Here is a 21,448-nt window from a genome sequence, read left to right as displayed (position 1 = left end):
TGGGACAGAAGTGTCTGAGGGCCTGATGATGAGACACGATACTGTAAAGAGTGACAAGTGAAAGGCGGTGTCCAGGTTGGCATGCAGACAGCGGCACTGACCTGCAATAACCCCTATACATGGAATGTGTCCTTACAGCACATGTAGTGCCAGCCTCTGTAGCCTCAGCACTGTACACACAACAGGAGCAAAAGTCATAAAAAAGGTATAATAAAAGGAAAAAGCACCTAGAACATAAAAGCAGCCTCACATCATCAGAACAAGCCGATTCTATTAGAAGCCACATTTTACAGAATTCTTGTCTCTGAAAAGTAACTATATGTCATTTCTTTTGCACACAGCCCATTTCCATAGTAACCATATTGATTCATTTTTAAGATACATTGTAAACTTGGCCCAATACATATCGCCATGTAACAGCACAGCCGCTATCACACAGGTTTCTTCTCCATTTCCCGCAGCATAATGACTAACGAATGTGTCCAGGACGTCTTCCCGCTCCACTTATATTTCCAGAGTTCACAGGCACATATTTCACTCACCTTATCAACTATGTCCTCCATCTGCAAAGTAGCACCCTGCCGTAGAAAATGTATCGCCGCTGACAGTCAGGTGTCATTCCTAAATATACTCGGGTCGCGTTTTTCACCGAATGTTTGTCGTTTCTCATACAAACCTTGCTCGCTGCTATACATCTTGCTCATCTTTCCTTCAGATCTGTCAACCATCCAACAAATCCTGATCAACCCACTGCCAAACAATTATAACCCCTCGGTCAAAACCCATAAATCATAGGTGTCTGCTTCCTATTGTGCTTTCTAAAGGCCTCAGAGAAATATTGTATGTTTAGCAATAATAATTTGGTGACCTTGACAACAATTGTCTTTAATAGAAATCTAGTCATTAAGATCAAACACCTTCCCCCCAAACTGGGTATACTTTTATATCTTCTATTTGTTGTTGCATTCCCAAGAAATTAGTGATTTCATTCATATGCAAATGTTGTGTTAGGTGCTCTGGAGGTGATCCAGCACTTAATGACTCCCTGCCTCCCAAAGATTGTTTCCCGCCCAGCAACAGCCTCTTTAGCTTGATTGATAGCTCACTGCCTGACTTCCTTGTCTGGCTCATGACATCACAGACAGGGAGCTATCATTAAAGCTAAAGAAATGACCTCAGGAGGCAGAGGATTAAGTGCTTTATTGGAACCAGAGCACCTAGCTTATCATTTGCATATAACTGAAACACTAATTTACTTAGGATGCCGCAACAGATAAAAGAAAGGAGTGCATAGATGTACATTTCAAACACCTGCATCCCAATATATATGGATTGGGGGAGGGATGGGCAGCTTGTTTTATGGATTCCCGTTAATAACCTGCTAATAAAATGTAGCCATCTGTAGTCTTGTTATCAACCTAAAGAATCAGGGGTGCACGAAACAGAACACCAATCCAAAAATCTATACAACTGAACCTAATCCTAAGAAACACACCAATAACTTTTAAAAGAATGAACCATATAAATTGTTTAAGCAACATATGGGATTAGCAAGTTTTACAAGATGCACACAAGTTAGGATGTAATCCAAAAGGTCACAAATCGAAATTACATCTACTCCATATATGTACACTGTGTGCAGAATTATTAGGCAAGTTGTATTTTTGAGGATTTTTCTTTAATTATTGATCAATAACCATGTTCTCAATCAACCCAAAAGACTCAAATATCAAAAATTAAATATTTTTGGAAGTTGTAGTGGGTTTTTTTAGATTTGGCTCTCTTAGGCCTCTTTCACACGAACGTGCCTCCAGTACGTGTATGGTCCGTTTCCTCACGTACCGGAGACATGTACACATGTAGACGTATGTCTTCCTATGGTGTCGAACACACGTATGTATTTTCGCACGGAACGTGTGTCCGTTTAGTACATATGTGTGTCCGTGTGTTTCTCACACCGACATGTTCGTTTTATCTCCAGCATCACAGATAACACACGAAGAACACACGTAGGCCATACACACAGCACACCGAAGGCAATACGCACCTTTGACACGTCCGTGAAACACGTGCGTGATTTTCACGGACGTGTAAAAGAGGCCTTAGGAGGATATCTGTTTGTGCAGGTAACTATTACTGTGCAGAATTATTAGGCAACTTAATAAAAAAACAAATATATTCCCATCTCACTTGTTTATTTTCACCAGGTAAACCAATATAAACTGCACAAAATTTAGAAATAAACATTTCTGACATGCAAAAACAAAACCCAAAAAAATTAGTGACCAATATAGCCACCTTTCTTTATGATGACACTCAACAGCCTACCATCCATAGATTCTGTCAGTTGCTTGATCTGTTTACGATCAACATTGCATGCAGCAGCCACCACAGCCTCCCAGACACTGTTCCGAGAGGTGTACTGTTTTCCCTCCCTGTAGATCTCACATTTTATTAGGGACCACAGGTTTTCTATGGGGTTCAAATCAGGTGAACAAGGGGGCCATGCCATTATTTTTTCATCTTTTAGCCCTTTACTGGCCAGCCACGCTGTGGAGTAGTTGGATGCATGTGATGGAGCATTGTCCTGCATGAAAATCATGTTTTTCTGGAACGATACCGACTTCTTGCTATACCACTGCTTGAAGAAGTTGTCTTCCAGAAACTGGCAGTAGGTCTGGGAGTTGAGCTTCACTCCATCCACAACCCGAAAAGGTCCCACAAGTTCATCTTTGATGATACCATCCCATACCAGTATCCCACCTCCACCTTGCTGGCGTCTGAGTCGCAGTGGAGCTCTCTCCCCTTTACTGATCCAGCCTCTGACCCCCCATCAAGAGTTCCTCTCATTTCATCAGTCCATAAAACCTTTGAAAAATCAGTCTTCAGATATTTCTTGGCCCAGTCTTGACGTTTTATCTTATGTTTTCTTGTTCAAAGGTGGTCGTTTTTCAGCCTTCCTTACCTTGGGCATGTCCCTGAGTATGGCACACCTTGTGCTTTTTGATACTCCAGCAATGTTGCAGCTCTAAAATATGGCCAATCTGGTGGTAAATGGCATCTTGGCAGGTTCACGCTTGATTTTCCTCAATTCATTGTTATTTTGTGCCTTTTTTGCCCAACACACTTCTTGCGACCCTGTTGGCTATTTGCCATGAAACGCTTGATTGTTCGGTGATCACGCTTCGAACGTTTGGCACTTTCAAGACTGCTGCATCCCTCTGCAAGACATCTCACAATTTTGGACTTTTCAGGACCCGTCAAATCTCTCTTCTGACCCATTTTGCCAAAGGAAAGGAAGTTGCCTAATAATTAAGCACACCTTATATAGGATGTTGATGTCATTACACCACATCCCTCCTCATTACAGAGATGCACATCACCTGATTTACTTAATTGGTAGTTGGCTCTCAAGCCTATACAGCTTGGAGTAGGACAACATGTATAAAAAGTATCATGTGATCAAAATACTCATTTGCCTAATAATTCTGCACACAGTGTATGAAAAAAATGGTAGCCGTTCACATGTTGATATTATGCATGCATCTAGGCCTTTCACACAGCTCCTGTCACATTTCAGAAAGTACTGCAGGTCATGGAAGGGAGCAAGCCAATGTCGGGACGCGTTTTCTGCCGCTACCAGTCAAAAACTTTCTTATACATGTCTAAAGGTTTGTGTACATGAACAATCCCATTAAGAAATATCTGTCACCAGGTTTTTGCCACCTAATCAGAGTAGCTTAACGTAGGGGTAGAGAGCCTGATTCCAGCAGTGTGTCACTTACTGGCTGCTTTTGGTAGTTTTGATAAAATCACTGTTTAAATCAGCATGATATCACTACATGACTAGTAAACCTGCTGTCATGTATTCATCGACATATAAGCTTTGTATACCACTCACACTGCTTGTAAGATGTCTGCCTGTGCACAGTGTAAACAGAAAGCTGTCAATAAGTGGTGTGGGCAGGGTTATATAGGGCTCAGCATTCAGAGAACTGAAAGATCTGCAGCAGATTAAACATACATTGTCAGTATTGCACCAAGCAGTAAATTGATATATTGCTGGAATCAGGGTCTTTGCCTCTAAATTATGCTGCCCTGAGATGGGATGCAAATGAAACAGAAAAATCTTAATATTATGAGAATCTATGCAAACAGAAAAAAAATAATATACAATATAATGGTTATATTATCCCATGAGGTGTTTATGGTACATCAATTTAGACAATGTAGTAAATGGCAGGGCGATGGTAGATAACAGATAAGGGCAAAGACACCAATCAGATGTCCATAAACAATGTCACAATATATAAAAATCTTTATTATGTTCAAGAGCAAGTAAAACCATCGGTCACACTGTACAAAAGTATTGAACATGTCACCAATTTTCTAAGTATATATACAGTACTGACCAAAAGTTTGGACACACCTTCTCATTCAAAGAGTTGTCTTTATTTTCAGGACTCTGAAAATTGTAGATTCACATTGAAGGCATCAAAACTATGAATTAAAACATGTGGAATGAAATACTTAAAGTGTGAAACAACTGAAAATATGTCTTATATTCTAGGTTCTTCAAAGTAGCCACCTTTTGGTTTCATTACTACTTTGCACACTCTTGGCATTCTCTTGATGAGCTTCAAGAGGTAGTCACCGGAAATGGTTTTCCAACAGTCTTGAAGGGGTTCCCAGAGATGCTTAGCACTTGTTGGCCCTTTTACCTTCACTCTGCGGTCCAGCTCACCCCAAACCATCTCGATTGGGTTCAGGTCTGGTGACTGAGGAGGCCAGGTCCTCTGGCGTAGCACCCCATCACTCTCCTTCTTAGTCAAATAGCCCTTACACAGCCTGGAGGAGTGTTTGGGGTCATTGTCCTGTTGAAAAATAAAATGATGGTCCAACTAAAAACGCAAACCGGATGGAATAGCACACCGCTGCAAGATGCTGTGGTAGGCATGCTGGTTCTTTAGTCCTTCAATTTTGAATAAATCCCCAACAGTGTCACCAGCAAAGCACCCCCACACCATTACCCCTCCTCCTCCATGCTTCATGGTGGGAACAAGGCATGTAGACTCCATCCGTTCACCTTTTCTACAAGGACACGGTGGTTGGATCCAAAGATCTCAAATTTGGACTCCTCAGACCAAAGCACATATTTCCACTGGTCTAATGTCCATTCCTTGTGTTCTTTAGCCCAAACAAGTCTCTTCTGCTTGTTGCCTGTCCTTAGCAGTGGTTTCCCAGCAGCTATTTTACCATGAAGGCCTGCTGCACAAGGTCTCCTCTTAACAGTTGTTCAAGAGATGAGAAGGTGTGTCCAAACTTTTGGTAGTCCCATGGAGTGATAAGCGAATAGTAATTCAGGTTTGGATTATTTGTAGCGAATCTTAAAGTATTATTCCGGTATTCGTCACGAATAATGAACATAATGCCAGTCAATGGGGAACCATAGCATTTTTCATGAGGATTTCCCAGAAAATGCCATTGACTTGCATTAAGTTTGTCAAAAGGTCACAGGTAAGGATCAGTAGTCCCACCCCTGTACTAAATAAACACACAAGGGAAGGAGGACAAACAGGAAAAAACAACAAAGGATGAACTCCAACTTCTGCAGCCTACACCACAACAGACAGTAAGGGATCCAACAGCTCCTTCCACCTTCAGGCCAAGTCTCACAATGAGGATTCAGTATAACATAAGTATAAACATACACATTTTTATTTTTAATATTGTTGATATTTGTGGATATATGCATGGCTTCCTTGCCCTTATCTCTCTTAGGTAGAGCAGCAAGAACCTAATAATTTCCCTTCAAATGCTATATTTAAAAAAAACGGAACACATATATATTCTGATATTACAAGGTGTAAGACTGCATTTAGACCTGCGGTGGTAAAAGACCATGTGTTGAGGAGGACCTTTCCATCAAATACTTAATTAACCTCTTGACAAGGGATTGTGGGAAATATGTCGATTTGCCTTACATAATTTAGGTTTCAGATCATACACATGACACAGATATAAAGATGGCCGCCATTTCCTGTTATCCACACCTTGCTTGGAATGCAAGGAATGTCAAGATGAAAGAAGATACCATATAAGGGAAGACCCCTGGTCAAGCTAGAAGACATCACAGACCAAACCATCAGCATGGATGCACCAGATGACGTCCCTCCCATCACCATGGTTTCATCCACTGAAGTCAGACGCACCCATCAACAGCAACACGGATCTCCCCATTGGCTAGCTCATGAACTGTCCCACTAAATGGGCATATCTGAACTTGTGTACGCCCCTAGCCTATATCAAGAGGACGCATGAGTCTCCTCAGTCTGTTTGGTGCCATTTCTACTGTGAACAAGAAGTGTTTTCATATCCGACTGTGTCTGGTGTGAATTCTTTTATGCATTCACTTGGCCCATATCAATTCGGCCAGGCAGTAGGCAACTAGTGATCTCTGGTTAAGAGTTCACCCTAACATTATTGGTACCAAACGTGGAGCCAATAGACGGAGAAACCTGAAATCCTGATGAACCGGCAACTGGAATGGCATGACATGCTGGACACCCCAGGAAATTGATCACTTCCGAACGAGAGTATGGTAGGTCTGCTGATTTTTCATAATCTGTAGTCTTCCCGTGGTCTCGGTGGGGTGTGTGGCACTGATTGCCTGACCGTGTCCGGTTTGTTGGGGTATCTGTTGACGGGCAGACGGGTCTCACGGCTATTGGCCATATTAATCTCGGAAGAACCGTCACATATTCAGTTGCCTGCTGCCTGTTGTGTATTTGTGAAGAGAGCATGTGGGTTTAGGAGTTCTGTTAGTTGTCGCCTGTGATATGGTTTGTGGTTCTAGTGGAAACTTAAGTAGTTAATACGGTTTGGTACAAGACCTAGAGATATAGGGCAGGTTTTAATTGGTCAGGTTAGGCACGTGTTTTTCACGGGCTCTCAAATTTGTTGAAATGGTAAAGGATATTGTCTGTGGTATAGTATACGGTTGTCGCCTGTGGTACAGTTTATGGCTCTGTGAGGAAATACGTGGGACTGCTGGTACGTGGTAATCTTGGGGCCTAGCGCAGTGCAGCGTGGAATGGCTGGTACGGATACCATTGGGGCATAGCGTTTAAGTTGTGCATTGTGGCTGGTACGTGGTAGTCTTGGGGCCTAACGCTGGATGTGAAATGGCTGGTACGGATACCATTGGGGCTTAGCGCAAGCTTGGGTGATACTAGGTGGTTTTTTATTAGGCTAGTTATAAGTCCTCCAAGAGAGGCGAATCGGCCGGTATAGACACCTTGTAGCCAGGGGTGACACCATTGGTGTCTTTATGAATTACGGACCATGTAGAAACTGGGCAGGGACACCGTGACGAGGCACCTGCTGCAGACTTAACAAAACTTTACTTAGAGTTCAAGTTGTGTGTCAGTTGTGAGTCATCTCCTCCTGTCTTTGTTTGTTGGTTTTGTTGGTGTTGTTTATCTTGAAAGAAAGATGGAGAAATTGATGAAGCGGTGTCTAGTTGTGGTCGGAAAAAATCTGGATGAGTGGACTGTGTTGAGATGTGGGGACTCTAGGCTGCAATCCTGTGATAAACCATGTGCTAGTCACGGAGGCAGACATTTTAGGTAAGATTTAAAATGGTGGACGAAGCACATGGCTACAGCATGATTGAGACAAAGAAAACAAAGTGAGTCAGGGGTTTGTGTGAAGAAGACCATGTGCTCTGTAAATGTTTGAGCAATGGATTGGATGGAGTACTATATACTTAGACAGAAACATGAGTGTTTTTAACTGTAGTTGGATCAGGACTGTAGCAGTGGAGCTGACAAAACTTCAGCCACTGAATAACATGAAGTGTTAGTAAATGTTTATAGCACTAAAAGATGGAATATTGAATGATTGGGAAGTTGTGGAAGACACTTAATATAGATCCAGTGTGCAGGTTGGATTGAGTCAGGACAGTCACAAGGAGCAATATCTTATTAATTAGTAAGCAATAAAAATTAAAAAAAACAAACCTTTAAATAACGTACCTTTGCAGTAGAGGTCATGATAAAGAAATAATAAATATTTCCGTTATGGATCTGATAGATTTATCCTGAGAGTTGCATGTTTTAAAAAATTAAAAATAAACAAATAAATCAACAGAAGAAGGGAAATTTGACTAGTCTCCTGCAGCTGAAGAAGCCTCTTTCCATCTGGTTTTGGGGGGAGGAGCAATCTTAAAAACTTGTGGAACAGGGTTTTTTGTCTCCCCTTGGAACCTATTGTGGGCCTGCTGTGAGAAAAGCAGCCCAAACATGGTCATGTTTTTTTTAAAAAAAAAAGAGCTTTCTGCATTTAATTCATTGCAAAATATACTGGAAAAAGGTATAATTTATTTTACTAATTTTATCCTAAAGGAATAAAACTTAATTGTGTAAATGTTTAGATTTATTGGTAGATACAAGAGCATGGGAAGCGGTTTAATCAGATGGATTTCTATGGTAAATCAGCATTTTATAAAAAAAAGTAGTAGTATTTATGGACAGAATTATCACAGAGATGCTGAAAATGTCCTGATAATTTCCTCAATTTTGCAAATATGAACGCCTCTATAGCCAGAGGTTGTGTTAAGTTATTAATATTATTGTTGTTAATAATAATGATAAAAATAATAATTAATAATTTATTCATAATTCCAATAATTTGGTTTAAAAGTATGTGGATGATTTATGGCATTCTGTGTTTTATATATAATGTATTGAATCATCTGTTTCCTTTTTATAGAAAGAAAGATTGTAATGCAGATTTCTGTGGTTCAAGCGAAGGTTGAAAAGCCATTGAAATAGTTTTCTATTATAAGGTTATAGATAACATAATATTTATTTTGTTCCCGATTAGGTACAATCTACACAATGTGACTTGTATGCCTAAATGTAGAGCTCCGGGGCCACACAGTTTTTGAATCTATTTATGCTTTGGATAATAGATTAAAAAAGGGGGGGAAGATGATGTGGAAAAATCACGTATTATTTAAGGTTTTAATTTGTTTATCGATTGGGTTTTTCTATTAAGTGTTCTTTATATTTTTATCTGTAAGGAGGATACAGCAGACAGACATATCTCATGATTGCTCTGATCTAACAAGAATTGTCAGGTTTTGAACATGTCTCAGATGAGCCCATTGCTAATGCAGATTTTGAGTTTTTCCGTAGATGGATCCAGATGCAAAGATGCTGGTTGATTCTGCACTGGATATGCTGAGGTTACGCAACATGAGGTAATAAAAATCAAACCACTCCCATAGGAGAACGAGTTGAAGATTTGCGATCACTGTGGTTTGTAGAGCGGAAAGGGGTAAGATAGTCAAAATGTGGATATAGGCAGCAGCCGGAGGAGATGCTCGCACAGGTGCACAACAAAGAAGAATGGGCCTAGAGTTGAGAGTCCAATGCAGACCAGTACCTCGGTGGCTCCTGTCACGTCGTCCGTGACATTGGTCACTCCTTGTGTTCTTAAATCCTTACAGGAACAAGCGATTCAGCAAGGAATGGCGTGTGAGACGCAGGGAGCCAGTGACTGAGGAAGGTCTGTGGATAAAGGGCGGTAAGCTTTCTCTGCCATGAGAGCTCTACTCAATAATGGCCCAGGTAACCAATAAGCACGTGACAAAGAGTGTGGTGGTAGCCAAGATCTGGGCAGCACCATTGGGCAGTACCCTGGTGGCCAGACACATCCAGTCTTGTAAGACGTGTGCCTATTAAAAGGTAGAAAAAACTGTAAATACCTCGTAGAAACACCCCCCTCATCCGCTCTACTGCTCCGGTGATTGCAGATTAGTCATATACATCTACCATGAGTAGGTTTATATGAGTTTTGTGCGTGTTGTGTGAATTTCTTTTCAGGCCTGCTCTGAAACATATCCAGTGTGGAAAACGTTACTGCTGAAAAACTCATGGTGCTGGTGGTATGTAAAGATGGAGTTCCTAAAAAGTGGTAAAAGAACATATTCTATAGCACAGGTCACTATAGAGATCAGTACCTGATGAACCCATCTGCCATTGTGAAGAAGGGAGAAACGCGTTGGGCTTCTTTCAAGCTAAATGTCTGGCAAATATGCGTTTATTTTATTAGCCCGAGTGTGAATTGTACAGCCTGTGATCGGACAAGATCTCCTCATGACTTTACCTGGCCTTATTATTATATTGATACAGTTGGTACATGTTATACATGTGAGATATTTAATTTCTTTTAGGGTTTAGTCCTTCAATTTTGCTGTATCATATTGATTTAAGCTACCAAACAGCTATGTAAAATACAGAGTGTGAATATTTAATCTTTGGGAATGAATTGGATATATATAATTGCATATTGATGCCTCTTTATCCCCGGTATCTCACGGTTTCTATTTTCCCTCACTGACATTAGCAGCACGTATTAGCTTAGCAGTGTAGGGATAGGGAGGGTGAGCCGTCGGGGAGCGGGGGCGCCAATTCGCCTTATAGGGTGCCGACCTCCGCTGCAAGGTAGGGAGAGTTTAGGGCTATTGCCCCAATCCCTGCCCCTCCTTTATTGGAATATTTAATTGTGTCTATAGTCACATGGGTGTATGTTGTTTGGAATTTTAATGATTATAACATAAACATGTAACGATCCACAAGATAATGGTGAACGCTGGCAAATCATGTAACAAATGTTCGTTTTCCTTAATAATTAGATCTTTATATAAGGTATTTTTGGTTTAGTACCTAGAACGTGATTATATTTCTCACAGATACTGCAGATACAGTGTGATATCCTGACCAGTGATGTATGCGCCGTATACAACTGCCTATATAGTGTGTTAAACATGTGTATCCTCCAATTCCAGATCCTAAATCAGTGTCAGGAGCACGTGGTCTCCAGCCAGGAGACTGGGTGATCCTAAAAAGACAAGTCAGAATGAACCACGAGTCAGAATCAGGTAGACCGATCCAGCTTATCCCAACCACAGCAACTTCCATGAAGCTTGAGGGAAAACCCATCTGGAGACAACAACCACTGTAAAGAGTCCATTGTACCAGCAGAGTGAGGGTCACAACACACATAGTGCTGGATTATCTCACATAGAACCTTATGGAGAATTTCTAGATTGGGGATGAAACATGGGAAATAACCATGATAAGGGAACAATGGGTACAGGAACATTATACAAATAAGGGCTCATGGTGGAAAAAAACATTATCTGACCTGAACCAGCTCATTAGTTTAAGGATGTAAGTGACGTTTTAAGGGTAACATACACTTGCAGGTAACTGGTATTGTTGGTATTTGAAGCCGTAAAAGTGCTACTCTGTGCTACTGAAGGTAATCGGATCCATGCATAAGGGAAATCTTGTTAAAGGCCTCCTGGTGGTAGATTAGGGACCCAAGACAAGAAGAGATCCATTAGTGTTGTGATACAATTAGGTGTATTAAGGTAGAAAAGTCTCGAAGACGCGGACAGCACTTGGATATTGACTGAGTATCAGTCTTTCAGAAACAGTAACGCTAAAAGCTGCAGCATAACGGTAAGAAGCTTATTCTTACAATTGCCTTACTCTTTCTAATCGATTAATCTCAAAATCTGAGAAAGCTCTTCAGCATTAAATAGTCTGTTCTAAGGACTGGGACATTACCTGTGCCTCTGTGAACTGTGTGTGCGGGATGTGATCAACTCTCTGATCAGCAGTCTGTACCAGCGGGGGCAAAGGCTTAGCATTGCTTGTATAGCAGATAGAAAAATGAAAACAGGTTGCAGTTAAAGCATTAGAGCTGATTTGTTAGAGGACCACGGTAGGGTCAGAAGGTTAATAAAGTATTTAGGGGGGACTGTTGAGGAGGACCTTTCCATCAAATACTTAATTAACCTTTTGACAAGGGATTGTGGGAAATATGTCGATTTGCCTTACATAATTTAGGTTTCAGATCATACACATGACACAGATATAAAGATGGCTGCCATTTCCTGTTATCCACACCTTGCTTGGAATGCAAGGAATGTCAAGATGAAAGAAGATACCATATAAGGGAAGACCCCTGGTCAAGCTAGAAGACATCACAGACCAAACCATCAGCATGGATGCACCAGATGACGTCCCTCCCATCACCATGGTTTCATCCACTGAAGTCAGACGCACCCATCAACAGCAACACGGATCTCCCCATTGGCTAGCTCATTAACTGTCCCACTAAATGGGCATATCTGAACTTGTGTACGCCCCTAGCCTATATCAAGAGGACGCATGAGTCTCCTCAGTCTGTTTGGTGCCATTTCTACTGTGACCAAGAAGAGTTTTCATATCCGACTGTGTCTGGTGTGAATTCTTTTATGCATGCACTTGGCCCATATCAATTCGGCCAGGCAGTAGGCAACTAGTGATCTCTGGTTAAGAGTTCACCCTAACACATGAATCGGCTATAAGCAGGTTGATCAGCTTAGCCTCTTCAGACAAACTGACCCATTTCCCATGCAGTAAGACGATCATTCTGTGCTCATTCATGGTCACCATTATTGGCAGCACACTGAACTGTATAACAGAGTTTCCCAGACGAACGAGCCATTTTGCTTATTCATCTGGTGATCGGTATTGTCCACTTACACTGCCGGATTATCCTTCCAGATAATTGGAAGTGTAAATCCACTGTAATAACAAAGATTGAGCTTTGTTCAGAGTGCAAGCTTCTTCAACCTGAAACCAAGGATAGTACAACAATAATCCACGTGTAGCTACAGTGGCTCATCCGCAAATTGTAATGGCCTGCTTAAACTGTCACCAAGTTGCAGAACCTTTTACTGACCTGGGATTAAGGTCAGGTTCACATCAGACAAGTATCCCCATTAATTATTGCCATCCAAATTTAAAAAAAAAAAAAAAAAAGTTATTCAGATAGGCCCTAGATGTAATAAAAGTAAAAATTAGAAAACTTGGATATAAATTACATAAAAATAATATTCAATAGTATCACCATGGGGTCCTCGTGGATTTAATGAAGATTAAAAAAAATTAAAATGTTTGTAATAAATGTAAAAATATGAAAAACATCAATATCATCTAAATACATCACAGAAATGCAATCTGATAGAGCAGGAGCATGTAATAGACATGAGTAATTCAGTTGTAACAAAGGGTTTGGTTGATACAAAATACATCCAGTTCACACTGAAAAAAGAAAAAAAGAAAATTGTATAAAGTGTCAAATACATACCAAACTTTTTTGCACTACTCTGGTTTTAAACAAAAAAAAAAAAAAAAAAAAAAAAACACTACCGTATGTGAAACCCATAACTGGCAAATTCATATTGCAGCATTATTGTGATTTATTATCACTGTATTTTTCTGTTTAGAAGACGCACTGGATTATAAGATGCACCACAAATTTAGAGACAAAAAAAAAAGGTAAAGGGGGGGTCAGAGTCTTAACATAGTCTCTTACTAGGGAAGGGGGGGGGGGGGGGGGTTGGATGGCAGCAGTGGTTGAGAAGAGTCAAAGCAGGGGCGGTGGTGGAGTAGGTTAATGCTGCGGTTGGCGGGGGACCCAGATGCTGTGAAGTAGGCAACTTCCAGAAACTGTCAGCGGTGCGGGCTTCAAAGAAATGGTGCCCAGAGTCAGCACATGCTCAGATTGAGCCATCGGCTGAATGGCAAGCTGAGATCTCTTCTGTGCACGCGCCATCTCCTTTAAGTCCGCTGCTAGGAGAAAAATGGGCCAGATACGGTGCGTGCGCAGATAAGATGTTGAGCAGACAGCTGCATCTGCACGGTCGCCATTATTTGAATCTCGCACCGCCGACATATTGAGGATGCACCTGCCGCACAGGCACACCGCACAGCCCGCCGCACCCCAGCACAGCACCCCACAGGCCCCATATGCAGCACATCGCCTGCCTCCTGCGACCCCTCTCCACCACCTCCTGGTAAGGTGCAAATTCATAAATCTACCAAGCTATTATGTTAAGCTGAAAAGATTGACACCCCTGGAGAGGAGGTCAAACAAATCTTTGGACTCAGTTTGCCCAGTTGAGGTCAATGGTTCCTTAGGAGTCGCATCTGAATCTGCTTTTCAACAACTCCGGGGAGTTGCAACGGAGTCTAAGGAACGTGGGCCAAATCTCAATCGGACACTAAAACCTGCTCATTATTTCCTTTCACAACCTCTCACTCCCCTCTTCTCATTAACAGTCTATCTACATCACTGGCCTCAGGTACTACACTATTAAAGCATAACAGACTATGGAAAACTTCACATTTTTTACCCACTACCAAAGATATTTTTCTATTGTATATACTGTAACATTTGGAAGTAGGTCTAACGTGACATGGCAACAAGAAGGCAGCGAATTTGCCCAAGTGTAAAGACGGCTTTAGACCTCCGGCTTATAAACAGCTAATGAACACAGCCATTATGCAGCTCCATGCAATCTCTTAGTTGCACAGAGTCATAATAAGACACTCACAGAAGTCTATAGAGACCAAGTGTAATTGCGGACGCCTCAGATTTCATATGGAAACTGGCACAGATTTTCTAGCAGATTCCAGCAAAAGAAGTGCCAATCTCTTCTTCCAGTATCATAAGCTTGAGAAACCTGCCCTCTGTGACCACACTTTAATCTCTGTAAATCAAAAGGTGGGTGATATGAGTGTCTGAATTACCCAAACAGCCACCCAAATTCCATGAAAAGTGTACGAAGCAAGAACACGGCACAATACTCGCAGACTACATGCACAGGAATAACAAGAGACATTTGAAAAGGTCACAAGTCATTTTTGTAGTAAAGCAGCTTCCCGATTAAGTATGTCATTTTAATTGAAAAGACAAAGTCGCCCAATAAGCATGGAATGTGCAAATGTGAAGAATATAAATAGCACGGAAACTAAAATGTGGACTCTTCGTTTCGGGAAACGCTGGATATGTCACCCAGAGCGCGGCACATTTATGCTACACTGCTCAATTACTGTTCATTATTGGTCTCACTCTAATTACGGGGCTGTCAAATTAATGTATGAAACACTAATTATACTTCATTTTTCTGGTCTATTCATCTGCACTAGGGTATACTCATCCGCAGAGCATTTTTGTTTCTTCCAGACATTTCAAGTGCTAGTCAAGGATGAAAGATCAAGTCATTTTGGCCATGGTCATAATAAAGTAATGGCCTGATTACTAAATGTCTCCACCTAAAGAAATCACAAGAAAATGTATTTTCTTTTAAAGAGAACATGACTGACTTACATAGAGAACAGTGTGAAAGTCAGAAAGCATCCACTGTTTATTTTCAAGGCAAAACACCCAGTAGACAGGTTGTCCAAGAACAGATAAAAGTATAGACTGTTTTGCCCAGAAACACCTCTTAACCCTAGAACGTGCAACCATAGAAATCTACACTATCACATACCTGGGGCCTTTTAGGCCTGTGTGCAAATAACATGGAGTAACTCAAATAGAAATACTTTGCAAAGTTTGAGATGTGAATATTTCAAAACATTATAATTATGTGAACAACACAAAAAAAAGTAGTTACACCGGCTTAAAACGCCCAATATATGCATTCTATCTAAATATATATATATATATATATATATATATATATATATATATATATATATATATATATATATATATATATATATATATATATATATATATATAAATTCGATAGAATGCATATATTGGGCGTTTTAAGCCGGTGTAACTACTTTTTTTTGTGTTATTCACATAACACTTTTTTGACTGTACTGTTGCTGGGGAAGACTTTCTTTATCTTGTCTTACTTTGTCTTTGAACTTTTGATGCATACCATGATGGAACGAAGCAACACGAAATGCTTGCCAGGGCAAATTACGGAAGCCATGATCCGATGTGGTATACATTTTCAGGAACATCCAGAGGCAAGAAAGAAATAAAAAAAAAAGAAAGCGCTGTTCTATTTGTCCAGCAAAGAAGAAAAGGAAATCTGAGCGTTTCTGTACTACTTGTGGACAAAATGTCTGCAAGGAACATTCTTCCGAAAAAATGTGAAAATTGTTGGGGTAATCAGTAATGTTTAAAAGGAAAGTTTTTGAAAAGAAATATTCCTGCACCAGGTTTACTACAACTTTTATATATATATATATAAACAATTGTTCTCTAAAAGTTTATTTATATAAAAGTTGTAGTAAACATTGTGCAGGAATATTTCTTTTCAAAAACTTTCCTTGTCAACATTACTGATTACCCCAACAATTTTCACAGATTTTTTTTTTTTTGGAAGAATGTTCCTTGCAGACATTTTGTCCACAAGTAGTACAGAAATGCTCAGATTTCCTTTCCTTCTTTGCTGGACAAATAGAACGGCGCTTTCTTTTTTTTCTCTTGGCTCTGGATGTTCCTGAAAATGTATACCACATCGAATCATAGCTTCCGTAATTTGCCTTGGCAAGCATTTCATGTTGCTTCGCTCCATCATGGTAGGCATCAAAAGTTCAAAGACAAAGTAAGACAAGATAAAGAAAGTCTTCCCCAGTAACATTACAGTCAAAAAGACTGAGGATCACATGTAAACCAAGTACAGGCCTAAAAGGCCCCAGGTATGTGAATATGGGGTAGTCCCAAAAAAAGGTGTTTTACCGAAATGCATATAACACAAAAATATATGAACTGGTAATTACTAACAACTATATACCTGATGAATACCTAGAGTTTCAAAATTCAAACTAAAGTAATCTTGCAGAAAATAGAAAACAAGTAACATGACAGGCCAGCAAGGCCCCAGGTATGCATTCTAGGGTTAAAAATGGCTAAGTGTTCCAAGTTTAAGCTAATAGTTCCATTAAATTCTATGGGTCCCTGTGCAGCCAGGTTTTATAATGTACAGCACACAAGCCAGACATACCACCATGTGAATATGCTCTAATGCTAAACTGTTTGATCCTTCTAGAATGCATTAATTCTGAAAACGTAGAGGTGGTCTTAGATCACAAGCTTCACCAAAAGGGATCTGATCACATATATCAATGATTTATCAAAACTACGTCCTCGTTAAATCACCACTCGTGTTTAGTTTTATTTTCTCATTCCCAGAGTGGTATCATTAATGTATGTTCCCTGCCTATAGTAAAAAACTTTCCAGCCACCATCTTCTGCTCTTCCCAGCTATGGTCAGATACCATTCCACAATCTTGTGACTGCAGATCCTCAATGACTGGAAGTCATAGCTAATAGTCATCAAGCTCTCAATGTAAGTCTATTAAATCCTTGTTCTTGCTCCCTCAGACTTACATTAAGAAGTGAATAAAGCAAACAGTGGAGGAATCTGGTTAGTCACAACTAGCAGAAGAGGCCTGAAGCGAGGTCGAGAACAGCAGAAGACTGCACCCGGTAAATATTTTACTACAGGCAGACGACATACATTAGTAACATCGCTCCAGAGGTGAAATAACCAAAAAAAAAAAATAATACTGCAGTGGTGCCTTCAATGGAATCGATCACTAAGACATTCCCTAAGAAACCAACAGTAGATTAAGAAATAGGATAGCGAAGGATGAAACATCTCCAACAATGCTATACACATTTCACTGTGCAACATCACAACTGAAGTATTTTTATTAATTTGCAAATTAGGCTCTTAAATGTATTGCTTGGGAGTATCAATGTACAGTGTTTGTAGTCTTTGGTTCCTCGCATCTTCTCCCTGCAGAGCAGCCCACACTTCTTGGCTAAAGGCCCCTTTACACACTGCAACATCGCTAACGACATCGCTGTAACGTCCCCGGTTTTGTGACGTAATAGCGACCTCCCCAGCGACATTGCAGTGTGTGACACGCATCAGTGACCTGGCCCCCACTGTGAGGTCGCTGATCGCTACAAATCTTTCAGGACCATTTTTTGGTCCTTTGTTTCCCGCTGTGCAGCATGTATCGGTGTGTTTGACACCGTTACAATGACATCGTTAGCGACTTCCCTTTCAAATAGCTGCTTTGACACGTCCCCAATGACTAGCTAGGTCGTTCTGCAGGTCCGGATCGCTGTTGCGTCGTTGGCCAGGTCTGCCTGTTTGACAGCTCACCAGCGACTCACCAGAGACTTTGTAGCGATCCCGGCCAGGTTGGGATCGCTGGTGGGATCGCTAGAAAGTCTCAGTGTGTAAAGGGGCCTTAACAGTGGAGAGCAGAGGTGATGACATGCCGCAGAGTCTTTCTCTAGTCAAACAATAAGCAGTGGGAGTGCTGTCAGGAAGGAGCCGAGGACTGTAAGTGCACTGATCTGCCCTCTAATGCATACAGTGTACTTATAAAGCTAATTTGCATATGAATAAAAGCCACATTTTTGGTGCCATGGAGCAAATGACTGTGATGAAACATATTGTTGGAGACTTTTCACCCTAGTGCAAGTCTTACTGGCAGATTTCCGTAAGTAGTCATCTCCTAATGGTGACCATTTTGATAGTCAACCAATGTATGCAACAGTCAAGACTTATGATTAAAGGGGAACTCTGGTGATTTTTTTTTAACTATTAGCCAATAATAATAGGTCTGTAAAGTGTATCGCTATACTTATTAGTCGCAGTCTTCAGTCTTTCCCAGTGCTGCGCTGATATCATGTGACCACATTTGTGACCTGAAGAATCCTTGTGTCTTCTGTATCGAGCAGAGCTCATTTTTTTAAATTTTCTCAACGAAAGTCTATGAGACTTAGGAGGCGGCTCTATAGCCTTACTCTAAATCACAGACTTACATTGTGAAAAGTGACCTCTGCCCTGTAAAGTGTCAGAGAGGAAGCCGTGGGCAAAAGCTGTGGTCCTCAACCCATTCCGGCACAGTACAGACACGGGGGGGGAGGGTGGGGGGGGAGAGAGGCAGAGTGGTGGAAGGAGTGAGTGTGGAGGTGGTACCTGCTGGCCGCTGCGCTTCTGTATCTTCAGCCGGCTTTTCCGGTTCCCATTCACCTCCATGGGCCTTGTGCCCCATGCGCTCAGTAGGGAGACGACCACTGGGTAACACTTTCAAAGCTTTACTACACAGATGCTTAATAGTCATTTTCTACTTTCTTAGCACAGAGACGTCATTATTATCATCTTTCCTCACCCTTGGCTCCTGCAACCGGCTCTGCTCTTGGGGACAGCCACAATAGGGCGACTTACTCTCCTGCTTCTGACCCAGTCCCTCAACATGATGGTCGGTCGTTTGGTTCGGTGCATAAACTGATGGACCAATCTGCCCTCCCGCTGCGACTAGGTTCCCTCATATACTAACAGGTGACGGCCTAAGATAGAGGGGCACCCATGTTCTCCTTTAACTGCTCCCTGGTCTTACACTCCACTGCAAATGAGCTTCCTTATTGCTGTATCATTTTCTCCCTTCTTGATCCTTCAAAACGGTCACTGCCACCTCCACCCTATTCACTCCACTTCTTCTGACCCTATTGGTCCTCTCTTTGTTCTTCTTACTATCACACCATCCCCCTGACTCTGCCTGTGTGACTCCTGTCTTATATCCCCTTCTGTCCTGGGGACCGTCCCTCCTCAATTAGCCCCTGCTGCTCTGTTAACCCCCTATGCATCCCTTCTCTCTAAGGGACCCGGGAGCCCATGACACCTGGTGGCAGCCGGCCGTATTACACAGGAGGAATACACAAATAATAAAATCACAATACAGTTCCATTAGTCACCATAACAAAGTGGGGGCAGTAGGGCAATCACCACCCTATTACAGCCCCACACAAGGGACACTGCATGATCAGCAGATCAAAAGTGCAGTCACATGATGCAAGGCGGACAGGAATGGTATTGGAAATAGAGAACAGGCAACCAATGATAATCAAAAAATCTTTGCAGAAACATTACTAAATGGGTTTTTAATATTGTCTATAAAATGGTAAGAGGTTTTTTTTAAAAAAAAAAAAAAAAATCAATTGCATCCCCACAGCAAAGTGAGCTACACAGAAGAAGTATTGGGTCACATCAGTCGAATCACAGGCTCCTGCGACGTACAAATGGCCCAAAACAGTCATTTCCTGTGTCACGGAGGAAAAACAAGAGAACATCTGGTCTTCAAATTTAGGAATGAAAAGAGAAAAGGAAAGACTACAGAATTTTTAATGAATAGAAATTACAAGTTCATTTTTTATAATAATTACTAGCAGTTAATAGACAATTGTTACGCCATGGTAAAATACGTTCAAATCTCCAACACTCAAACTTAGTTTTCAGTAGAAGATAGTGTCTAGATTTGAGCACCTATCGATTTTGCTTGATCCCAGGGAGCCACTTTCCTCTGTGTGAAGTGAATGTCTATTAGGGCGAGCACAGGCCAGATTAGTCTCTCATACAGGAATCCCAGAGGACCCCCACTAGGCTAAACAACAGAATTCTTTCAGAGGGACTCTTCAATCATATTTTTATTTACTGTACTGAAGGTCATCGGCGCCTGAAAGGATGCATGTTAGGCCGAGAAGAGATTTTACCAGTGTGATGATGTTCACTTCTTTGTTACACATCTCCAGTTCTGAAAATCTCCAGAAACATTATATCCATGATAGTAGCAATGCTTTCTAGAAGCGTTCCTTATACTGAATGTGAGCTGAGCTGCAGTACTGGAAAATGGCCACCACACTGTGTACTCGGAGCTACATACAACTGATCACACCTACACTGATCTACTATTAATGATCAATCCAATAACTATAGTGTTCCCCAGAATCCTGTCCACACAGCCCCAACAGAGGTGGTTTTCTGGATTTCCTTAGTGACACAGGTGATTTTTGGTGCCTCCATAAAGATTTTGTCACCTGTGCAATGCTAAGGAAATCCTAAAAACATGATCCACTTTGGGGCAGTGAGGACTAGGGCTTGGGAAACACTGACGTATGCAAACTCTTTAATGTCATGCTTAGGGCTCATTCAGACGACCGTTCAGTCTGTCCTGGTCAGTTCCTGTTTTTTTGCGGACCTACTGACAGGACCATCTTTTCAATGTGTTCTGTGTAGGATCGGATGGCACATAGAAGCACTTCCGTGTGCATCCGATTCCTACAAAAAAAAAAAAAAAAAAAAAAAAAAAACACAGGTCGTATGTCCGTTCGGTTATTATGGAACATGTCCTATTCTGTTCCGCAATTGCGAGTCGTGATTCAATACAAGTCAATGGGTCTGCAAAATCCCAGGAAGCCGCACGGAAGCACTTCTGTCGGGTGCCACTGAAGTCTGTGTCCCTCTCCCGTGCCAGCCCAGCGGCTGCCCGCACAGCAGTGTGTCAGCATCTGCCCGCACAGCAGTGTGTCAGCATCTGCCCGCACAGCAGTGTGTCAGCATCTGCCCGCACAGCAGTGTCAGAAGCCACGGGGATGATGAATGTTGCCGTCAGGAGGTTAGTAAAGTTCATTACCTGCGGTGATGAAGTCCTGCACTCCGGACGTCAGCGCTTGTCACTGACTTCCATGCCCACCGCGTACTCACATCAAGTCTCGC

At 41.5% G+C, this 21,448-nt stretch overlaps 1 protein-coding gene across 1 annotated transcript in view; it reads right to left on the bottom strand.

Moving 5' to 3' along the window:
* CERK (ceramide kinase) overlaps nt 1-21,448 on the bottom strand; it is a 138,822-nt gene that overhangs the window by 80,402 nt on the left and 36,972 nt on the right. The gene's annotated exons all lie outside the window — the stretch shown is intronic.

This window comes from Anomaloglossus baeobatrachus, chromosome 4 (genome assembly GCF_048569485.1).
Source record: "Anomaloglossus baeobatrachus isolate aAnoBae1 chromosome 4, aAnoBae1.hap1, whole genome shotgun sequence".
Classification (NCBI taxonomy): Eukaryota; Metazoa; Chordata; class Amphibia; order Anura; family Aromobatidae; genus Anomaloglossus; species Anomaloglossus baeobatrachus.
This window is presented reverse-complemented; position numbering and strand designations above follow the sequence as displayed.